A 24352-nucleotide genomic window follows, 5' to 3' on the forward strand; every position below is an offset into this window, starting at 1 on the left:
CACAGAGAGACTTTCTCCGCTGAGAAGAGAGATTCAATTACCCTAGAAAAACCAAGTCATAGTTGTTGATGCCTAATGGAAAACTTCAAAGCATGTTCTGTTTTATAGCCCTTTTGATGGAAGGTTGCATCCTGCATAGTCCCCTTCTTTTGCCATCCCTGCCACTAATGACATCTGCATTAAAGTAGAAATTGTATTTCTCCAGGCTTGGTCTACTGCTTCTGTCTGTTCCTAGGAGAGCTGCCCTTGTAATGCATTATCATTAAAAAAAAATCTCTCTTAACATGTTGGTTAATTATCACTAGCTCAGTTACATTTTAAAAAATAACCTAAAATAGGGATACTTATATAATGGGATATATAATAATAGAACATAGGAAATGAAGTTTGAGCTTATTCTGTCATATATGAAGCCACTCAAAACCTTTACTGAGAGGTAGTAGAATGAATTTTTCAACAATTGCAAAGGTTGTCTTATATTTATCACTCTTGCTAAACATAAGAGCAGCCCTACTGGATCAGGCCAGTGGCCAATCTAGTCCAGCATCCTGTTCTCACAGTAACCAACCAGATGCCTTTGGGAAACCTGCAAAAGGACATGAGTGCAACAGCACTTTGTTCATCTGCAATTCCCACCAACTGGTATTTAGAAGCATACTTCCGCTAGCCGTGGAGACGTAACAAAGTCATTTTGCTTTGTAGACGTTGAAAGCTTTGTCCTCCATGAACTTTTCCAGTCTTATTTTAGACTCCCAGCAGAAGCAGGAGGAGAACAGTGGCCAGAACAACTGTGGTGCAGGTAGAGCTTTTGCTAGCTCTGCAAGAGAGAAGAAGCAACCAGACCATCCCTGGAGGAAGTCACACACACACTGATTTACAGTTACAGCCGCCGGCCTTGATATCAGATCTCTAGGTAGGGAAGATAAATTCCCAGGGAGGCATGGCTGTTTTCTGGACTCCTTGGCAGGAGAGCAGCAGCAACTGGAAAAATCTGCAGAGCAGGTAAACCTTTTGCCACCTCTTCTTGAACTGAATTTGCTGCTGTTGTCTTTGCAAGAGACGACCGGACCATTCCTGGAGCAGGACTCATTCTACCACCACCACTGATTTGCAGTAGCTGGCATTGAAGCTGGACTTCTGGGTACAGTGAGGAATTAAAACAAAACTGGGTTCAAGTGGCTGACTTTTCCAAGTTAGGGATTTCTGGGCTATGGAGTGGGGTGTGTGTTGATTTTTTAATTCCACTTTGCTGGTTCATGTATAGGAACATAGTTTTTTGTGTTTTGTTTTGTTTTGTTTTACTGTGCTGCCAATGTTGTTGTTGTTGCTATATATGCTGTATGCAATGCTAATGTTTATATAATTTTCCTTTTCCTTTCTATTTAAAAATGTATTTATGTTCTGCAGTGTAAGTCACTTGAAGATCTGATTGGTGACAAGCTTAATAAACAAACAAACAAACAAAAAAGGAAGGAAGTAAAAGCTATCCAAGTAGTAGTGTTTTCTGGTATGGAATTATACAAGAGAATGCAGAGTCCCTGAAAATTAGTCATGGGAGCAATGGCTGTGTTCATCAGGGTTCCTAAAAAAGGCAAATGGCCTTGCATCAACAGGATGGGACATAACAAGCCTCAAATGCAGGCAAAATTGCACAGTAGTTAGCTTTTGGCATCTGCCAGTTACAGGACCAAAGCCTACCATTAGACAAGGTGAAGTGGCACACTTTGGGTTGTAGATTTTGTAGGACTAGTCATACATTTAGCACTTTAAGGGGCACCTTTTGGTTTTTTTGTTATAGGTGGGCTCTGTTCAGCATATTATACAGGAATGATTATGGAATAAAAAAGTTAGTAATAAAGGTAAATGCAATGTAGTAGGGAAAGTTATGTAATGAATTAAGTTAATAAAGAGACATGCAATGTGGCAGGGAAAGGGTAATGCTGAAACTTCTGGGCCATTTCTGTTTGATAACACACAAGACATTTGACAAAGTACTGCAATTTCTTTTGGAAAAATGGGATAGTGACAGAGTAAATAGTCTGTGAAAAGGAAGTCCCAATAGACCTCTTTACTGATAAGAAGTTAGAGGAGTTCTGCACATTATCAAATCACCCATTACTTAGTTGCTTAAAATGTAAGCGTGTATGTAAAGCAAACAGGCTTGGCCTGAGGAAAAGGGCATGGTGGTGACCCCATTCCACAAACAAAAGCTGACTGGGCAGGCAACTAAATCTCAATTCAACACTAGCAATGGAACAACCTCCACTGCATTTGAGGGCAGCAGGTTAGCTTAGGGGAGAGGTGTGAAACTGGATTGAGCCAAAGAGTCGTATCCACATACCACTTTGACAGAAGCTCAGGGTCACTCACCCACTTGATAGCATACAAGATCAGGTTTTGAAAGTTCAAGCCAATACTACAAAGGAAGATTCCTAGCTTGAATTCATGCCAGGGAAGCAAAGAAAGAAGGGGGTGCATAGCTTTTGTTTTCAGCCAAAACATGGCAGGTTTAGAATTTGAACCTTTTTGTCTTTCACTGTGCAGGGCAACACTTAAGAACGTGCTCCCAGTTCTTCCTCCTTTGCAGCTGCTGTGGCTTCAAGCTTCAATCTGCAACTTGATCTTTCCTATACCTAATGTTAGGCTCACCTCAACCCCAGGAAGGGAGGGTGTGATTGTCCAAATTTGTCTGGTGAGCCTATGTAGGCCTTCAGGCTGAAAAGTTCCTCAACAGCGGCTTGGAGGTGTACATCCTCCCCGCTATTCCCCAGCTCTCTAGCAACTGAGACCTGAGGTAGCTGCCACACTCTGCATAATGGTAAGTCTAAGCTTGCAAGCAAATTTCAGATTCACCAAATTCACATTGGGGTTTGTGTTTTAAAGAATCCACGCTTGAAAAGAGGTGCAGGGAACATGCTAGGGCATAGGTGTTCTCCAGATGTTGTTGGATTACAACACCCATTGTTCCTGACCATTGGCCATGCTGGCTGAGGCTGACAGTTATTGGGATCCAATGACATCTAGAGGACGAGGGGTCGGCAAAGTTTTTGTGGCTTGAGTTGGTTCACAGTCCTGCAGATGCCACAGTGGGCCAGGGTGCAAACGCTATTTCCGGAGCCCCTTCTGGCATGGAGGAGGCGTGCGCAGCTTCCCATTGTCTGCAGGAGCTTCCTGCAGCCAATGGAAAGCCTGCCAGCATCATGGAAGGAGGTCCCCACTCTGCTCCGTACCGGTTTAGCATGGGAGCTGACCGAGAGGGCGGGGTGGGGGTCCGTGAATGGGTAGCAGGGGTCCATGGGCTGGTTAAACAACCCCCATGGGCCACTTGTGGCCCATGGGCCTTAGGTTACCAACCCCTGTACTAGACTATTATTTTTATTAAGTTACTATGATTTGCAAAAAGTACCGTTTGCTCCAACATTGCTCTCATAGATTTTACTATCCCACATAAAACATTCAAAGCAAATTTGTAAAGTTGCATGGTCAGATGTTTCGTTAACTTTGGCAATGATAATAAAAGATTCCACCCTCACCCAAAAAGTTATGTCTTATATACATAACTGGGAAAAAATCCAATGGAGTCAGGAGGAATCTTGCACAGAAGCATTGCCACAAAATGTATCCATGCTCACTTGCAATATTCTGGAATGATGCACCAAGTAACTAATGCAAATCTGTAATTCAGACTGTCATTTCCTTGCAAGCAATGTATTAGCTCAATGTAGTGACTGTCTAGGACGAGGGAGATGTTTATATACTCCTGTACACTCATGTTTATAGTACATTTTATTGCATGCAAGGTGAGTCATTTGCCTGAAGCTGCAGTTGATGGGATGAAGCCACTCTCCATGCCTTTCTGGACCATGGCAACTCACTAATATATCCTGCTTTTTCTCTTGCTGCTAAAAAGCCAGGCTAGAGAAAACACAGAGCCTTTGAACACCAAAAGATTTTTTCCTAGCCTGATAACTTCTCAGACTCATTGGACCGGATAGAAAGAGTGAAGGTCTTTGTTCAGCATATCAAAGCAGCTGCTTTTTTCAGGAAGGCATGCTGTTAACTGTTTAACTGTACAGGGTTCATCATGAAATGCTAATGGTCAACCATCCTGGGGCTGTTAAAATGCATCTGAACTTTTCATAGTGATGAGTAATTGAATCAAGCAAGAAAAGCACTGCAAAAGCACTAGTAGCCATGAGCTATCTCAACCGAGTCTTTTTCTTTCATTTTAGAACACAAGCAAACACTACTGGATAGGAAAATGAGAATTGCAGGCAAGCACATGTTTAACTAGTATGCATGCATGCTCTGAAAATACATGTGCATGAAAATGCATGCCGGGTTATGGGGCAAGATAGCAGCTAATGGCTGACAAGCTATAAGATTTATGTTATGATTTTTCCTTTTTTTATCCTACCGTTCATCCTGAAGGACCCCAGGGTGACCCACTAATTTTCATTGGGGCTTATTCTCATGTAACGCGGCAAAGAACTGTTTAGAATGACTGCCTTGAAAATATAAGATAATTTTGTGAGAGGGTGGTTTGACTGAACCATTTTTGGTGAACCTGATTTTAACAACAATTGTCATTCTTGGCCATTGACCACGCAGACTGATGGGAGCTGTAGGCCACTGATAGACAGATTCATGAAGAGTATGGCTAACTTGAAAGTCATTCACAGTGGCAAGCATCACGACATTCTGTTAGGGTTATTTTTGTTTATTTATTTTAAAAACATGTATCCTGCTTTTCATCAGCTAGGTCTCAAACCTGCTAACAATTATATATATATATATATATATATATATATATATACACAAAATTCAAAATCTAAATCATAAAACCTCAATAGATTAAGCCCTTAAACAAGAACATGAGCATTAAAAAAAAATATTAGAGAAGCATTGAGGATCCAAAGGCCTTTTGAAACAAGATGGTGGACGTGTGCTTCCCATGAGAGTTTCTGGATCCAGAGCGTTAAATCTCAAGAAATGTATTCTCCTTCCTTTTCCAAATACTAAAAATGAGTCATTGCTACTGCTTCTTTCAGTTGAACATTTAAGCTTTAGTTTGTTATAGCTGTTTGACAACTGAAGACATAATGTTCCAGAAGAAAAGAAAGAAACACAATACACGGGGTTTTATGGCACTCTCATTAGAGTGTCTAATCAGCTGCACACAGAAACTCTTCAAACAGATCTGTGGTAATGTGTGCTATAGCCAGATAATTTAGACAAAGTTCAGTTCTCTAATATTTGCAATTACACTGCCAGCACTAAGGCAGCCGGGCGGGGGGGGGGCAATATGTGGAGATATAGCATTTACAGTGTCATTTAAATGATGCTCTATTGGGGCCAATGCAAGGCAGTACTTTATACTGGGTGTGGATCAAAGGGTCTAATTGTAGGTATAAATCACCAGGTGTCAGTGTTTTTTGGCGGGTTGGCAAAACATGTCAGAGACACACTACTGTTTATGTAATAAAATCCATTATTAGCAGCAATAGTTAATAGTTGCCATCTCATCAGTTTGCCTGTCTCCCCAATAGCCACCAGTGTAATGCTGTGATGAAGTTCTGGTCAGTTCAACTGTTTCAAACTTTGCATTAAATGTGCATCTTGAGAGAAAACTCACATTTAAATATTTATTTACACATGAACGTATTTACACATGAAATAATTTCTACAAACTCACAGGTTAATTTGGAAATGGAAAGAATTATTGGATGTGTTTTTTTAAGCATGTGAAAAGTGAACCAGAAACAGACAAGACTCATCCTAAAATGACAGCTTCCTTTTATTCCCACCCCCTGTGAAACAGCACCTAAAAAAAGTTACTCTTCAGGCCATTGCTTAGAGCATGGGGTGGGTAACCTTTGGCCTTCTGGGTTTATGTTGTTGGACTGCAACTCCTAATTAGCTCCAGGCAGTATGACCAGCAGTTCAGGATGATGATGGCCAGAGGCCAGTAGTATCTGAAGGGCCACAGGTTACGGCTTGACTTGTAGCTGGCTAAGGAGAATGCATCAGTTTCCTCCTGATATAGCAGCCAAGAGATAAGCATGTCTCATATTTTATTTTGTTCTGAAGCCACTTCGAGTGCTTGGCACAAGTAGAAAAACTGATACAATTACACTGCCAGCACTAAGGCAGCGGGGGGGGGGGGGGGGGCAAAACTACTTGCATGAATTGAGAAACAGTCTGTACTGCCTTAAGATACAAGCCGTGCTGTGCTGCTGCAACAGCCTTTAGCAAGAACAGATGAGAATGAATCATTTGTAGAAACCTTATTCCGTATGCTGAACATCCATTGTTGGATCAGGGCCATAGCCTTCACACACAAAATTATTACTTGAGACAAAGTATTACCAACCATTCAGCAAAGGATTATCCAACTTCTGGGACACTGGGGGTGCACTGTGTTTGTTTGTTAACTAAGGGGAAAGCAAAGAAGAATCTGAAGATAAATTAAATAATGGTGAGTAATCTATCAAGGTGCTAAGATGATAGATGGCAATTGAAGTCCCCAGGGAAGTCTGCAGACAGGACCATTTTGCAAAATTAGGTTGAATAACTAGTACATGTCAGGGAACTGCAGAATGTAAATCCATGTCTTAGGTTTTCTGAAAAAAGCACTGCTACTCTGGTTGTAGTGTCAAACAAACACAGCGAAACACAACAATGCGCAATAACTGGAACCACATACAACTTAGTATGTATTCATGTTAGTAATACTGTGCAGGATAAATCCCTGTGTGGTTATATCTTAAAGACCCCTGATACCTATAAATTAAAAATCAGCCTCAAGATTTCCAAGGTGGCTGGTGGTGATCTTCTGGGAAATAGAAGAGTCCAAAGCACTTTCACAATATGCTTTCTTCCAAAAGAATCTGCCCAGTTAAGTGGCAATCTAAAACAACATGTCCCAGGAGACCTTGTGTTAAATTTCTTTCCTGCCGTTAGTAATTAACAATGTACTCAGAAGACCAGTTTCAAAGCTAACTTTGCTACATGCTGTTTTCCAAAGGTACAAGGAGCATTCAGCCCTAGTCCCCAGACCACACCGATCAAGAGTTCTTCTCAAGCAAACCTCTAAGGAGTGAATTCATGCTGGTTTTAAGTTTTAAGCAATTTCCCCTCTTTTACTAGAACACAACCTTCAAAAGTCAACTAACTTGCTTTTTCAAAGCTTTGCAACTGCATTTTAAATAGAAATGGACTCAAAATGTGTTCAGACGTTTCCATCTCATTGCACGCACGCACTAGAACCTAAAATATTAGCATACAGCTTTCCAAAGAAAATTAAGAATAAAAGATCTACTGTAATTCTATGAATCTTCAAGGTTGAAAAAAAAGGAATTCAATTTCTCTGGAAGTAATGGAGTGAAACTGCTCATATTACTGTTATTTTCAATGGGCTGGGATGAGATTTATTTCAGCTGGCTGAAATGAGACCTAGTCCATTGTTCCAGCATCATCCTCATGAGCCAATTGTTAATCTGAACAATAACCCGATTTGTCAAATTACACAAATTTATCTTTATAATACATGAATGATGGAGGAAACTGTCATTAACTAGACAGCCATTATGAACCATCATAGCTGTCAATTGTATGATAATCCAAAATAACTGTCATGGCAGGTGAAATTTGATAACAGCTAACTGTGTGAGGATGATGAACAGACACCTCTTCAGCAAGGGGTGTTGCAATAGTTTAGCCTCCTCCACAGCCATGGGGTTATGATCTTTGAAAATATCAAAGCCAAAACCACAAAAAGCTTATGAATTTTAAAGAATAATAATAATGAGAATAAAATAGAAGTCCATCAGTTTGTCTTCTTATGATGACATTGAAGGTAAAGAGCTAACACCTGCCTTAGTCAATATGGCTACCCCATCAATTTTAATGTGCTTGCTTGCTCTTGTTATAATCAATAGACATGTGCAGAAGGAGATAATTGCCCTTATATTCATTTATTTGAATATGTATATCCCATTTTTCAATTTCAAGGCAGTTCACAATATCAAACAACACAGTAGGGGCATATCTGAGGCTGCAGATGTGTGTACATGGAAGTGACGACTGCAAATAAAATGAGGGCTACAGTTGCTTAAGAGCAAAAGGGTGGCACGCCTGCCGCTCACAATGCAACTGGCTGTGGTCACTTCCACTTTGCTAAAATCTATCTCCCACTTGTGGATAGGTGGGGGCTTTGTTGCTTGTGTTAGAATTCCTGCTCTGTGATTGCACTCATGGGATTTTTGTCTATCACATGACGGTGTATGTTTTGACTCCACAGAGTGGGAAGTGACGGAGACAGGATGTTTGTGTTACTGTGTTCCGTGAAGTGGGACTATTGTCCTTTGTTCTCCCTCTTTGCTGTCTGATGCTAGAGAGAGAGGGAGCCATGTTGCAGTGCTCCGTGTGTTTATACGTAAATAAAGTAGATTAGCCAAAATGCTGAGTTGCTGAGGTCTGTTACGCAAACTGCGAAGACTCTGCGGATCTCTAAGTGTGCCGATGTCTGTTGGCATCGGTCGCTGTGATGTTCGGGCTGAAGAAAGCTTTTGAAGCTCCCGAATGAACAACCAGGAGGGAGAGAACATGCCAGTCGGGCATGTGTCTCTGCCAGGGTCCTACTCAAGAGTAGGACGAGCTCCTTACAGCTTGTACATCCCTAATTCAGTTAATGGAACATCAGAGACAACATGCTGAGGGCTTCATCTGAAGACGAGCAAAGTCAGTGGAGCAGAGCCATAGCTCTTCCTAATGCATTGCTCTACCCGAAACCCTCCAGACATTCTCTTCCCCCATGGTTGATTTCACTCGGTTGTGCTATGCCAGAAGGGAAGGCAGCAATTCTGCAAGGAGAGAGAGAAAGAGATACCAGCTGCCTTGGTGCTTCTGCACAACAGTTCTTTTTCAGTTCCAACATCCGTGCTGATATGGTTTAGCAGGGGTGAGCATAGCCTCCAACATTTCTCCATGTGGCAAAACCCAATGTTTTCAACTCACACTCCGTTAATAATTCTCTTCCATCCATTACTTTCAAAAGAAAACAGACAGGATCAAAGTGCTCGAACTGGAAGTTGCAGGGTAAGGTTTTTTTTGGGGGGGGGAAGGGATGGGTATATTTGCTATGCATTCTATAGAACTTCATGAAGTAAAACAGTAATTGAAAATGATACAATGTTCTGCAGGAATAGGGTTGCCATATTTCAAAAAGTGAAAATCTGGACACAAAAGTTGTTGAGCTTTCAGAAATTTGCACCTGGACGCTGTTTCCAACTGTCAAATCCCAGCTATGTCTGGGAAATTTCCAGACTATGGCAGCCCTATGCAGGATCCATGTTATACATTTTAGGAAAGACGTACTCCTTAGAGTACCTTTATTCAAGAGGGCTCAACATTTATATTAATTGGAGAAATGCGGCTGATAGACAAACCTGCTGTGTTGCAATTTACCTGTCCCCTAAAGCAAACTGACTGCTGCTAGTTGAGTATTCCCAAACTCTGTCATAAAGTTATTGTTTAAAAATTACAAAATGGTAATTCTGTTTACATTACATTTCCAAGAATTGAGTCCAAACGGTGAACTAAATAAATTATGTATTACATGTGTTAAATGGACACTGCACAGTTCCATTTCTGTAATTATATATTCATGGTTAGAACATTTGTATTCTATAATCATAATGCCATGACTGATAAATTAACTGATGGATGCTATGAAAAGGTTTCTCATCATTATATTCTGCCTGAAGGAGGAAGGGTGATTGTATTCATTGGAGCACCAACAAAGGTTGATTAATTTCTTCTTCATGTACATAAATACATTCAGATTCCGTTTGAATGGTTTTGATATGAGTTCAGGGTGCTCATGCCAGCTGCTAAAGAAAGCTAAAACGGGGGGATTTTTGATTACGTGTATAAAACAGAGAGAAAGATTCAAACACAGGTATGCTACCATCTGCCCATTTCACAAACACACTGTTTCCACAATGCAGCAGTGGGAATTTGCTGAAAACTCTATGAGGTCTTAAGCTAAAAACCATGATCCTGAGGCAATACTATCATCTACATATTTTTAGATCACTTTGCATCCCAATTCTTCATCCATATCAGGGGTTGGGAACCTCTTTCAGCCAATGGGCTTCATTCCTTCTGGGCAAGCTTCTGATAGGAATACACCTGTGTGTGAAAAGGGTCAGAGTAAAGGGGGGGGGCATTAACGTAAATCATAACTTTGTACAGCGGGCTGCTTTCTACACACAGCCCTCTCTATCTTCCATCCAGGAGAGTGAGAGGAATTGTTGGAGTTCAAAGACATATTCCAGCTAAGCAAAAACTCTCAAGTGGGATATGAAGCAAGGCAAAGGAGGAGAGTGGTCTTGGGCTTGAGGCTCCCTATACCTGATCCATGTGATGACTTAGAAGCCTATGCAAGTCTCCTTTCCCAAAACTGTCTTGGAAGCTGATCATATGTGCAGTCGTACCTTGGTTGTCAAACTTAATCCGTTCTGGGAATCTGTCTGACTCTCGAAACAGTTCGAAAACCAAGGCCCGGCTTCCAATTGGCTGCAAGAGTTTCCTGCACTCAATCAGAAGCCTCAGAAGCTGCATCGGACGTTCAGCTTCTGAAAAATGTTCACAAACCAGAACACTCACTTCCAGGTTTGCGGTGTTTGGGAGCCAAAACGTCCGAGTACCAAGGCGTTCGACAACCAAGGTATGACTGTATTGCGAATTGAGACCTGAATAAGATTTCTTGTCCTTGTTGCAGTGTGAAATACAGTGTTCCCCAGCACCATCAACATGCACCTTTCTGGCTCACAGGCGCCCTGGATAACAATAACAATAACAGTAACTAACAATAACAATACATTATTTATATGCATCTGACTGGGTTGTCTCAGGCACTGTGGGCAACTTCCCAATTATAACATCAGACACAGTAAAACATTAAACATTCAAAATTTCCTTATATAGGGTTGCCTTCAGATTTCTTATAAAAGTCAGATTGTTGTTTATTTCCTTGACACCTGATTGGAGGGCATTCCATAGGGCAGGTGTGACTATTGAGAAAGTCCTCTACCTGGTTCCCTGTAACCTCATTTCTCACAATAAGGGAACCACCAGAAGGCCCTTGGAGCTGGATTTCAGTGTCTGGGCTGAGCGATGCAGGTGGAGACGCTCCTTCAGGTATACAATGGCAAGCACCAGCTAAACATCAAAGCAACTGTAGGATTTTCCAATTTCTGCTCCACTTGCCAGGAATACACTGTCATGCAATGTATGAAAAATGCGTAAAGGCACCCCCAGAAAACAGAAATATTTGCCATTTCTTTTATTTTGTGGCTTCCTAACCAATATTATTGCACCAAATCATCCTAGTCAAGAAAACACTAATGATATGTCCCTATGTGGTGCAGCACAGATACATTGCATGGATTATCTTGGTTTTTTATCTAAGAGGATTATAGGATAAATGAATAAAATGTCCACTCCAGTGAAATGAAATTGAGTTTTAAGAGAGGGCAGAAATTGCTTACCAGACTAATTTCTTACATTGTTAAAAGAAAGAACAGACTGGTCAAGGAAAAGAAGCAAATGCCGTATAATATTCAGTTTCAGAAGGCACTGAGAAAAAACTTACTGTTTACAATGTGGATTCTGATGCCTCCTCTCTTTTTCTGTCAGAAGTCCACGTTTCTGTAAGGGGAGAAAAGGATACCATGACAATGTGTTTTAAAAATAAGATCAGAGTATTCTGGAATATAGCTGTATTAGATCTACTATCTTTGACATGATACAGCCATGACATTAATCTTCCCAAGGGAGAATTGGTCTAGATTGGGGAAGGCTGAGACTCAGTGGTAGAGCATGTTCTTTGCATGCAGAAAACCCCAGATTCAATCCCCAAGCATCTCCAGGTACGGCTGGGCACTGTTGGCTTTTTGCAGTATGGTAGCGCTGCAGAGAGCTTGCTGGGGAGACCATGCATTAAAAAGGGACTCAAAAATAATTTAAACAAGGTTTTAATAAGAAAAACAAAAACTCCTTTTACACTAAATACATTAACAAACAAACATGACCCAACCACCAACCCATCCCCCAGGGTAATGGGAGAGCTAGGTGCTGCTCCTTATATACTACACCCAATTGCCAACACAGCTTAATCAGTACAACTCGGCAGCACCTGCTATGTTTCACAGCTGTAAAGCTGGGTCTCGTTATCTTGCTCTGGCCCTTGCTTTGGCCCCTTAAAGACATACACATCAGGTGGAACAGTGATGAACCTTTACATTTAAAGAAACCATTCAACAGGCACATCCCCATCTATAACCCTTGAAAGCTGCTGCCAGTTAGTGTAGACAATACTGGTATAGATGTAAAAAGGTAAAGGGGCCCCTGACCATTAGGTCCAGTCCTGGCCGACTCTGGGGTTGCAGCGCTCATCTTGCTTTATTGGCCGAGGGAGCCGGTGTACAGCTTCTGGGTCATGTGGCCAGCATGACTAAGCTGCTTCTGGTGAACCAGACAGGGCACAGAAAAGTTGTTTACCTTCCCGCCAGAGTAGTACCTATTTATCTACTTGCACTTTGACGTGCTTTCGAACTGCTAGGTTGGCAGGAGCAGGGACCAAGCAACTGGAGCTCACCCCATCGCGGGGATTCAAACCACTGACCTTCTGATTGGCAAGTCCTAGGCTCTGTGGTTTAGCCCACAGCGCCACCCATGTACCAATGGTCTAACTCAGTGTCAGGCAGTTGAGTGGGAATCAGGTTGAACTGGAATTTGTAAGAAGATAGAACCTGAAGGACTGAGAGTCCTCTGTTGACTAGGCAAGGGTAACTACCTAGGCCCCTACTTTTCATACAAAGCCTGGCCAATCCCTATGCTACATACTGGCTGCCAATCCTGATGTTATTTACCTCTATTTCCCTTTGATGCTTCAAATGGGTGCTGGAGGTTGAGCTAAGAACTTACAGTCCCCACTTTTAGACTATGAAATTACCACAAAGCCTGGAGCTGTTTTTATAGGTTTTGTGGAGCATGTGATTTTTAAAAACAGTACTGTCCCCCATGTGTTAATATCACAAATCATTGCACTATGAGAACTGCTCATTGTTCTCAATATCACAGTATGTGAAGATAGCTGCTAAATTTCCCATGTCAATGCTGCTTGTGAAAACTGGGTGTAAGACTATAGCTGGAAGGAAGCAAAAAATGCTAAGACAAAACTTGGTGAGTTTGGATGGCAGATCAACATGCAACAGGGTACATACTCCTCCATGTATGAGGGAGAAATTCCCCACAGGACACGGAAGTAGGAATGATGCAACAGAGTTTCTCACTGAAAGATTTTAAGAACATGAGATCACAAGAACCCATCTAGCCTAGTGACCTGTTCTCACAGTGGCCACCCAGATGCCCCAATTGGAAGCCCACAAGCAAAACCAGAGTGTAACAGAAGTCTCCCCACTTGTGATTCCCCTCTTGGCATTCAGAGGCATACTGCCTATGGCAGTGAAAGTAGAACATTAGCAATTATGGCTGGTAGCTACAGATAAGACTGATCCTCCACGAATTTGTCTAATCCTGCTGTATAGCCATCCAAAGTGGACAGCCACCACCACATCTCACAGGAGAGAATTTACAGTGTGACAAAGTGCTGCGAATTGCACTCATTAATATTATACATGACTGAAAATGCGTTGTCACAAAAATAACACAGATGTTTGTAAGATAAATAAATCACCGCTAACTGAGTTGGATTCAGATTTTGCCTTCCACATATGGAAAAGCTACTTCCTTCCAAAGAAGGCTTTTGACTCAGAAGTGGGATCTTGCTAGGAGTATGAGTGGGTGTGGAGTGAATTTTGCTGATCTCCCTCCCCCCCCCCGCCCCCAGTACTATCTCTTGCACAGTTTTAGGACACTGTGTGGGAGGTGATGCTGAGAGAGAAGGGAAATCAGTACAACTCCTCTCAGAGTATGCTCCTGCCAGCAGGAACTATGTCTAGATCCAAGTCATTAGCTAATTTTGTAGAAGGCCTGTTATTGATTATTTACCAATCTATACCCTGCCTTTCAAGTTTTCTGTGGCAGGAGCCATCAAGATTTTTAGATCAATGGCCACATCTAAAATTTTGAAAAAGCGCAGGTCACAAAATGGCTGTCACATCTAAAAGTGAAGAGGCAAAACCACAAAATAGTCCTTGCATGTTCCCTCTCCCCCTGCCCTCAAGGAAAAAAGGGAAACCTGTATCAGCCACCATTGTGCTCACTCACAGAGAGAAACTTTGCATTTCTCCACTGTTCATAATGAAAGGTGTGTGTGTGTGTGTGTGTGTGTGTGTGTGTGTGTCCTGTACTGGCACCCAATGAAACATGGACATGTCTCAGGGAGTTTGTTCAAAGACTGGGGGGATGTTTACTGATATGGCAGGAGCCAATAAGAGCTGTTGATTTTTCTTCTTATTCATTTTTTAAAGAACTGACATTGTGATTATTACAACTGAGGGTAAGACAGAAGGAGAGATGTGGGAAAGGCTAGGAAGGGGAATGTCTTCTCTGTATAAAATGGAGAAACCTTTTTGGTTATATATTAGCAACAACAGTGTGGAATAGGAATGCTGAAAATGAATGTACATAAATGCAAGTACAGCGGCATAAATCTGCTTATATACCATATTTTTTGCTCTATAAGACTCACTTTTTCCCTCCTAAAAAGTAAGGGAAAATGTGTGTGCATCTTATGGAGTGAATGCAGGCTCGCAGCTATCCCAGAAGCCAGAACAGCAAGAGGGATTGCTGCTTTCACTGCACAGCGATCCCTCTTGCTGTTCTGGCTTCTCAGATTCAGAATATTTTTTTTCTTGTTTTCCTCCTCCAAAAACTAGGTGCGTCTTGTGGTCTGGTGCATCTTATAGAGTGAAAAATATGGTACTTCCTAGCAGTTACTTCTAGAATTCTACATATATAATGAAGAAATCAAACAAGAAAAATGAGAAATGATTCGGCAAAGGAAGATGCAACATTATTTTACAGAACAAAAACCCATTTGCGTTATATGTCTTAGTCTTAAACAAAGAATATTTTATATAATGTGCTGGAACATTAACTCACTCATCCATGGCTATGGATCCTATGGGTTCGAGCATGGGGAACGTGCTCTTGTAATGACGACTGCATTTCCCAGCTGCTGTTACAGCATCTGTCAACTAGTCCTGCAAGATCTGGTTTTCATTTCAATATTGTTTCAGAGGAAACAGTTGTTGTTATTATTATTATTTTAAAAATCAAAATCCATTAGCAAAACCAATAGAATAAAATGATTTTAGCTATGCCAGATTGCATTTTGCAATAATACTTCAGAGCATATTCTGTACATTTTTTATAAATGGTATCTGGAAATGATTCCCTTAGGACCCTGAAGCAATCATGTAAATAATGTGCATCTTCTATTTAATTTACTTGAAGGAATCAGTGGGGCGAGGGGAGGGAATTCACAGAGATTTGATCTGGGAGATGCTCGAAGAGTGTCCCTGACACAGACAAACACTGCTCAAAGAGCCAAACAACAGCTGAACTAGAAAGACAAGGTGGTAGATCTAATACACTATCAGATCTGTTGCAACTGGAATAACAGATGACAAATAACATGGAATTTTACATAAAGCATGAAGCATCAAACAAGACACCCAACAATAACACAGAGACAAAATTCCCTTTGCATCTATCCACACTCATTGGAGAACATCCAAGCTCTTGTCTTGATTGCAAAGAGGGGATGCCCTACCTAATGTTCTTCTCCATTCATGCAGAAGTCTAATACAACAACAGGTGTGTATTTTAAGAAGTTGGAGGATCAGATCCTTCCAAACACCAACACTCAATATGGGCTGAAGGTGATATGTTCCACATAACCTTCCTTCCCCAGGAAGGGAGAGGACAAGCTTCCAAAGGTTGCTTTCCAGTGGAAGGCATGGTCAAGTGACAGTGGGCACTGTCGAAACAGGCACTGCCACCTCACAATGCACACTCACCTTCATAACAACATGCGCACACACACTTAAGCAGACAATTATGCAGAAACTTGCACACACACTCACAACCCATATGGTGCAGAAAGATTTGTCTCTGAAGGGCAGAGATAGTGATTTCATCCCCATTGTTGTACTGGGCAGAGGGAAGAAGTTCCTCTCCTCCCAGCCCAGCCCAATGCAAGTGGGAAATCACTGTCTCTGCTCTTCAGAGAACACTGTTAAATGCCACCCCAGTTTCCAATCAGTGAGAGACTCCAGGGTTTCCAGTGCTTACCCTGGGTTCAGTTTCCTTGGAATGAAGGAATATACGGTTTTATTTACACATACAGTAGAACCTCTAATTACAACTGCCTCAGGTTACAAACTCTGCTAACCTGGAAGAGTTACCTAGAGTTGAGAATTTGCCCCAGGATGAGAACAGAAATCATGTGCGGCAGCGGAAGCAGGCCTCTAGTTAAGAACAGTTTCAGGTTAAGAACGGACCTCTGGAACAAATTATGTTTGTAACTAGAGGTACCACTGTATATACAACCTGAGCATAATATGAGGGAGTAGGGCTCAGAACATTAAGACCCCAACAGATCTTGCTTCTCCATTTGGTTGCCAAGGGAGCCTCAAAGTCTAGCACAGACAAGCACAGAGGTAAGCACACACACACACACACACACACACACACACACACACACAAAAACTCTGGCTACTGTTCTCCTACACAGCAGCTAGGGGAAGAGAGAAAGGCCCACCCTTTTGTCTTGTGGCATAGAACAACTTCTTAGGTGATGCTAATTATGGTGCTTAACCAGCTAGCCAAAGTCATTACCTTAATAGAGGAACTGGTTCAGCAAGCTTGTTCTTATACATTCTACTCCCACAGATACAGGATCCCAAGAAGAGACTTGGGGCATCATCCAGACTGACCCACCCCAACTCACAACAATACAGTCTTTCAAGAGCAGAGGCAATATTCCTGCCCCCGTCACTGTAATGGAGGGTAAGACTCAATGGCTCCTACCATTAGAGCTTTCTGTCTGAAGAGCAAAAGCAGCAAATATGTTGCCATGGCAACACAATTCCAAATACCAGGAATCAAAAGTGCAAATTATTGATTGGCCGAGGTGGTCTCTTTTGGATATTCTCTTGCTAAGAAACCAAACCTCATGCTTACTGAAATAGGGGAAGCAAACAACTGCCTCAACACTTAGAAGAAAAACTGGACTGGGCAGAGAGGAACATCTCCTCTCAGCTAAGCAGCTTAATCAGATAGAAGATATTTCGCAAAGTTGATTTTTCCTGATCTTGCAAATGCACCTCTTTTTCTTGTGTGAACCATGACATATGATATATAATGCATGTTGTAGCAGAGCCAAATTTATGATTTATATCAAATCCAAAGCAGTTTGAAGTTGCAATCCTATGCACATATACCTAGGAGCAAATTTATTAAGCAAAGTGGGAATTCTGAGTTAAGAGTGCATAGGATTGTGCACTCTTAAACGCACAATCAATCTTAAATCAATACACCATCATCTGTTTGTTTTTCCCAGCAACACATTCTTTCATACTAAATATTGATTTGTTAGCAAAGTATATCATCAACTAAAAAATAAAAATAAAACCTTGGCTGCTCTGTAACTTTAACACCCTTAACTATGTTCAAATCCTTCATATATGTAAGGTGCCTTGCAACCATGAACAATGATTTTAACAGCATCTCAAATCAACTGTAGCACAGATCTGTGGATTACTTTGGCACACAGGAGTTTAAAGCACACACTGTGAATCCCTATACAACCACCACTTAAAACACTGCCTAGGCCCAGATAGATTGCTATGGCAACAAAATCCCAAATACCAGGCTGGTAAGTAACAAAAATGTACCGTATTTTTCGCTCTATAACACGCACCTGACCATAACACGCACATAGTTTTTAGAGGAGGAAAACAAGAAAAAAAATATTCTAAAAGAAACAGTGGATGTATGATTTTTGTGGTTCATGCTGTGGCCACAGACATGTGATCTGACTTTGAGTTTGGGGTAGCCCAATGCAAAAATCTTGAGGATCCATGTGGATCCATGCTTTGTAACCACATTTTTGCACCACTGCGGCCCCAGGAAACAGTGGGTGCATGATTTTTTTGGTGCAGGCTGTAGCCATGGACATGCTATGTGATCTGATGGTGAATTTGGGGTGACCCAGTGCAAAATCCTGAGCATCCATGTGGATCCGTGCTTTGTAACCACGTTTTAAGTGGGGAGGGAAGGAAAAGCACTCAAGGGACAAGGGACACGCGTGGGGTGGGAGGAGAAGGATGATGTTAATAATGCAGAAGAGGGGTATAAGAGGAGAAGGCTCCTCTCCTCTCCCGCTTTGCTCCTTTAAAGAAGCAGGCTCTCTGTCCCTCTCTCCTCCCCACTCAGCGGCTCTTCTCCCGCTTTGCTGTTTCAAAGCGAGCCACGGAGGAGGGAAAGAAGGGGAACCATGGATCCTCTGCTCACGACTGCAGCAGATCCCCCCACCATCTGTAGGCATTCGCTCCATAACACGCACAGACATTTCCCCTTACTTTCTAGGAGGAAAAAAGTGAGTGTTATGGTGCAAAAAATATGGTAAATTATTGATGGACTTGGAGTTGTCTCTCTTGGACACTCTCCTACTGAGAAACCAAACCTTATGCTTACTACCACAGAGGGAAGGTTGATAACACAATTTCCTCAGCACACTGAGCACTTAATCCGGAGGGATTTCATTAAATCTTGCGGTTTAAATTTTTATTCTTGGAGCAGCAGTCAGCAAGCAGAGATTACAGTCAAAATGCCACCATTCAGGTCACCGCTCCCTGAACTCGGGAATTTGCTGTTAACATGACAAGAAACTAAAATTTAAAAGCACCTGAGGGGTCTAAATAGCTTTCATCTTGGGCTTTGATGACAACATTAGCCACAATAGCAGTTGTGGTCAGCAGCAGACAGAAGGGAAGTAAAATACTGATACACAGTATTTTGTAGTACAGTGCCACAAAGGATGCAAGGGAGAGAGAGAAAATGCAGGGACAATTTAGAGGACTCGTGCTTTCCTTGCAAAAGGTCCCAAGTATAATCCCTGGCATCTGCAGGTAGGGCTGAGAACTACCCCTTTCTGAAAATCTGCTAACATGGAGAGCTTGAAAAGGAGGTAAGGCAAATTCATGGAGGATAATAACAGAAATAGCTGCTAGGGTGGATGGATATGAACTGCTTCGCAGACCAGATGCAATAGGTCCATGAATAACAGTATTCAGGAGAAACAGTAACCAAGAGATGGCTTTTGTGGGCTTTTCTGCTTCACCTCACCACTGTGGGCCACAGAAGGTTGCCTAGATAGGCCGTTGGTTTGATACAGGAAGGTTCTTATAGGTATTTTAAGTAAAATTCTGTGGTTGATTTGAGTCCGGTGCTCATGTGAGACACCTGAGGGATGTCAAGGGTAGCAAAAGGAATTTTGATAAATTTAGTCGAACATGTCAAGAAGATGCCACATACTCTCATACTGTATATTGCCCAGCAAGACTACAATAAATACCAGTGGAATCTTGAAAGCGATGTTTGTGAATTTCTCCAGGTTTATGAAGCTAGCTTGTTTTAACAAACCATGGTTAAGATTAATCAAAGTTTAGGGTTCAGGCATGACAGTAAACTGTGGCTAGGGGTGCGGAGAAATTTCACACAGTTCTCATTTCAAAGCGAGCCTACCTAGTTTGCACTTTACAGAGCAATGTGTGTGCTGAGACACAGGCATCCTACAAAATTCACACTTGCCACAATATCCAAACCTAAGGTTCTGAATCTAGTCTAAATGGCTGATGTGGCTAAGCCTGTAAATATTGTTAATAAATAAAACTATTTAAATAACAGTGGAACATCCTTCTTACTCTTCTCTTTGCTTCATCTATGATGTATCAACTGGAATATGGACCATGGAATATGCTTTGTATGCAGAAGATCCCAGGTGCAATTCCTGACACCTGGGAGAGATTCCTTTCTGAAAACCTGGAGAGCTGCTCCCAGTCAGTGTAGATAATACTGACTTAGATGGATCAATGGTCTGACTCCGTATAAGGCAACTTCTGCTGTTCCTATGAGCCACTGCACTATTTCTGAAATATCTGAATCAACCACTTCAACTGACAGCAAATCCCTTCTTTCTACTTAGGCCACAGTTGCCACCAAGTTAGATGTTAACATTGTTTTGGCAACAGAAGATAGCATGCTATTCTGTTTCTTTTCACCTTTATTTCAGAGATTTAAATGTTAGCTACCTTATTTTGCAGACAGAACACACATAACATTGTCAAGGACAAGAATCCTGGGAGGCTTCTAGCTCCCCTTGGCTCAGGTTGATGGATTTACAGCCCTCTACAATTTCTGTTTCATTCTCAGTTTGATCCCATGTCAAAAGAGCACATCATTTGACAACGTACTACTCTGATAACTGAACCATGACAACGCTTGGCTCAGTATCATAACTCCTTGATCAATAAACAATCACAGGAATCAGTGGGCATCACAAGACTCTCTTTTCAGGAGAGAAAACTGTTAATTACTTCACTGTGACACTTTTATTTACCCACAAAATCATTCTCTCTTACAGCACTTCAGCTGAAAGCAAATACACTGCATAGACAACAAGTAGACCAAAGCGTTGCAAACCATCCTTTGAAGCAGAAATCAAGAGAGGACTCTACATTCGCACAAAGACCTTTTTATATTGGGTCCCCGAACAGATATCCAAATCCTCCTTTTATCCTGACATTCAAAACTATAGCTCCAATTCCATATACTTCCTAGTATCCAGATGTTATGGTTTTCAAAGGAAGGTGAGATGACTGTATGTCAATTACTGGTGAGGCAGTTTAATCCATGTTACACATGGAGACAGTGTCTTTATAGCACTCTTCAGGCAACAGTAGAAAATGGCACTCAGTAGAGACAGACAGACACACAGAGAGAGCAGCAAGGGGTTATACTCAAAAACTAATTTCAACAATGATAAAAAATATGCCAAGAAATATATGCCCAAAAATCTGGAAGTCCACACTTGAAAAACGTTAAGTTAATTCATTATTTTGGATCCATTGTGCTATTAGATGGTAATGTAAAGGGTTGGAATGAACATTCAGATTTGGAACATGTATTTTGCTAAACCATGTTTGGGAATGCCCTGCCTTCATGTGACTGTAATTGCATGGAGGGGTGAGGGCCTGCCTCTGCTGCCTTGTCCTGTTCCCCCTTGTGTTGTGTGTTGAGGCTCTGCCCCCACTCCCCACCTGCAGGTCTGGGAACCCTGATCATGGCCAAAGAGGACTCTCCCCTCTACAGACATCCCCACCCAATATGGGCCAAAATGGCGTTTTAATGGCAACTAAATTGTGTATTAACTCTTAATGGGAGGATTCTCTTTTCCTTCAAATTGTTTCGTTTCTGGGGATTGGGGTATGTCAACATTTAAGGTATTAGGGTAATCAGTGGTGTTAGGGTAAGACAATGGTAATAGGGTATGCCAGTTTTGTGACAAAGTGGTTGAAAAGGATATTTGAAAGACGTTTATAATGATATTATTAGCACTCTCATTTATTTGATATATTATCTTACACATACGTATATTGTAATAAGTGTTTCAAAACACACTAGGTTAAAATAACCTTCAGTAAGCTAAAACAATCTGCAGGAAGATTACAGTTGCTAGTGAGCCTTCATGAAATGTACCCAATGCAAATCCTGATACCTTGCCTTGGTTAGATTATGGGGGAAATGTTTTTACAACACTGTAAAGCTGCCAATTCAAGGTATTAACTTTTATAAAACTATTAATGAGCAACAGTTAACACAAGACCTGACAACTTCATTTTGATCCCCATAAAACAAATTAAAGTTAACATCACTTAAATGTCACTATGTATTTTACAGACATAAAATAATCCAAAATTCTGACAAGAATGGCTATAGATAAAGCTGGCCGCTCTCCTTTTATTGCTTTTGTAACATGCAACAATAAAATATTAAATGACTCCCCCCTTTTACCCTTCTAAAATATAATACTGCATTACTATATGTTAAGCCATTTGAGTTGAAATAAATTACAGAATTGAAATCATAACTATTCAGACAACCATGCTTTCATCCCTCATCCATTCATACCCTTCTCACTTCTGACTTTCCTGACTGGTCCATTCTATATACTGAACTTTTGCACATTTGATATGGTCAAATGTATACACAATGTCTATACAAGTCTGTCTTACATTTAAACGATACTACTTTGACCAGTGTATACTAATTTGCATGTATACTAATTTGGTGAGTGTGAAAAAACTCGATATCTAGTTGTTTTATCCGGAAGAAGCTACAGCAAGTACAATGGCTTTTGAAATTCCGCTAATCTTTCCTGCTGACAAAAGTCTGATCTTAAATACTTTTCAACAATGAAGCATTAATGTAGGCCAACAATTCACCCATGAAACTCTGTAATAGGTAGTCCCTCAGCAATGTAATCATGTGGCTGAGTTGTTTTCATAGTCCTGTTATATTCCACCAAGGACAACACTGGTTCCTTTAATGCAGAGTATCCCTCTAGCTTCATCATCTTGGATGTCTCTTATTGCAGACCCAGGTCATCGAGCCCCAACTTCCACAGCTGCCACCACCATAGGTAGGATTGGCAGCAACAGCAGCAGAGAAGTTCTGTGCTTATCCTGTTAATCATGTTACTTTGAATGTCATACTTTTATATCTGACTTTCTTCAGTAATGTTTTATTTTGGATTGTTTTATTTGATGTTTTAATGTAGGCTGTAAACTGCTTTGAGATTCTTTTCTTGACAATACAAAGCAGTATAGAAATAAAATGAATAATAATAATTCAAAGGAAGCTATTAAGAATAAAAGGAAAGACGCTAAGCGGCTTACAGCAAAACACAACTATCAAAACTAGTTTACAGGTACTATCTATGGGGCTGTGACAAAACACCTTTAAATCAGAATATACACACTCCAAAGGTAAATTATTCCATAGCATGGTGGATTCTCAATTGGTTCCAGAGAGTTAGGCCATCTGGCCTCATGCAGAGAGCTTTGCATGTTATGAGATTGTTTTTGGTGCTGAGCACAAATTCCAGAACTAAGAATCACCTTCCTAAAGAGCCTTCTTAAAAAGCCAGGTCTTAGGTTTTTTTACCTACGGGGTTACAGTTAGAAAGCCATGTTATCTGCTTCATTCAATGGCAGCATCCAGTGTGAGGCCTCAGCTGCTAAACAAAGAGTGTGGGTGACACTTAGGGCAGAATCTGGTCCTTCAAGATTCTTCACCTTTGAAGTGAGTCACCACTTGGTTTACGATGAACCACTGCAGCTTCTGTCTCACAGGCAATCCAGTTTAACGTGACTTCCCAAGTTCTGCCTAATAGCGCAGACCAGCAATAAAACTACTAGCACATTTGCAAAGCTAAGCAAGGTTCAGTCTGGATGGGGGGACTGCGTTGAGGTTCCTGCATTGCATGGGGTTGGACAAGATGGACCCTTAGGGTACAATTCTATGATTCTATATATTTCAGCTAAGTAGTAAGTCCCATTGAGTTTAATGGGGCTTAGTCCCAGGTAATTGATTATAGGATTGTGGCCCCAGTATCTTGATCCTAGGTTTTCACTGCTAACTTCGTGGTATGAATATATTTTGCATGTTGGGATTAGTTAGGTGCCCAATTACTTCTTCTTTAATAGGAATTCCAAATCTTTGAGAAGTTGAGTGGAGACTCTTGTCATATCATAAGACCAACATGCAGAAATTTCAACACAGCTAACAACAAAGGCTTCCTAAAATTGTAAAAAGGAGACACTCTCAAGTTGTGTTTAGTGTAAAATCCTCATCACTGACTAGGCATTACCAGAGGGCATCTAACAGGAGTGCTTCTTAAATGCTAATTAGCAATTAGCAACTTCAGTGCCAGATTCTATGCAGGCATGTCCCATATTTAACAAAATTCATACAAAGCCCCCCACCCGCCATATTAATATACATATGGCAAATATTTTGATTGTAATGGTTCCACTAATGAATCAAGTCTATTCAGAAGCATTTCTTAATCATTATGGGTGTGCTTAACTTAAACATTATTTAACCTTTCTGTGTATACTGGGATTCTTTATTTATTTATTTACAGTATTAGGACCTTTAAAGCATACTTATTTATATCTAATTTTAGTCACCTTATAAGAACTACTGATTTGTACCCAAGTGACACACACAAGCAGACTAGAAACCCATT

At 41.1% G+C, this 24352-nt stretch overlaps 1 protein-coding gene across 4 annotated transcripts in view; it reads right to left on the reverse strand.

Annotated features, from left to right (window-relative positions):
* Positions 1 to 24352, reverse strand: part of SYT1 (synaptotagmin 1) — a 343326-nt gene that overhangs the window by 199671 nt on the left and 119303 nt on the right. For all 4 annotated transcript variants that reach the window (XM_080971338.1, XM_080971335.1, XM_080971337.1 and 1 more), the window contains exon 2: positions 11660 to 11715. The gene's annotated coding sequence lies outside the window, so the exon portion shown is untranslated. The remainder of the gene's footprint in view (positions 1 to 11659; positions 11716 to 24352) is intronic.

This window comes from Podarcis pityusensis, assembly GCF_964106645.2.
Source record: "Podarcis pityusensis genome assembly, chromosome: 10".
Taxonomy (NCBI): Eukaryota; Metazoa; Chordata; class Lepidosauria; order Squamata; family Lacertidae; genus Podarcis; species Podarcis pityusensis.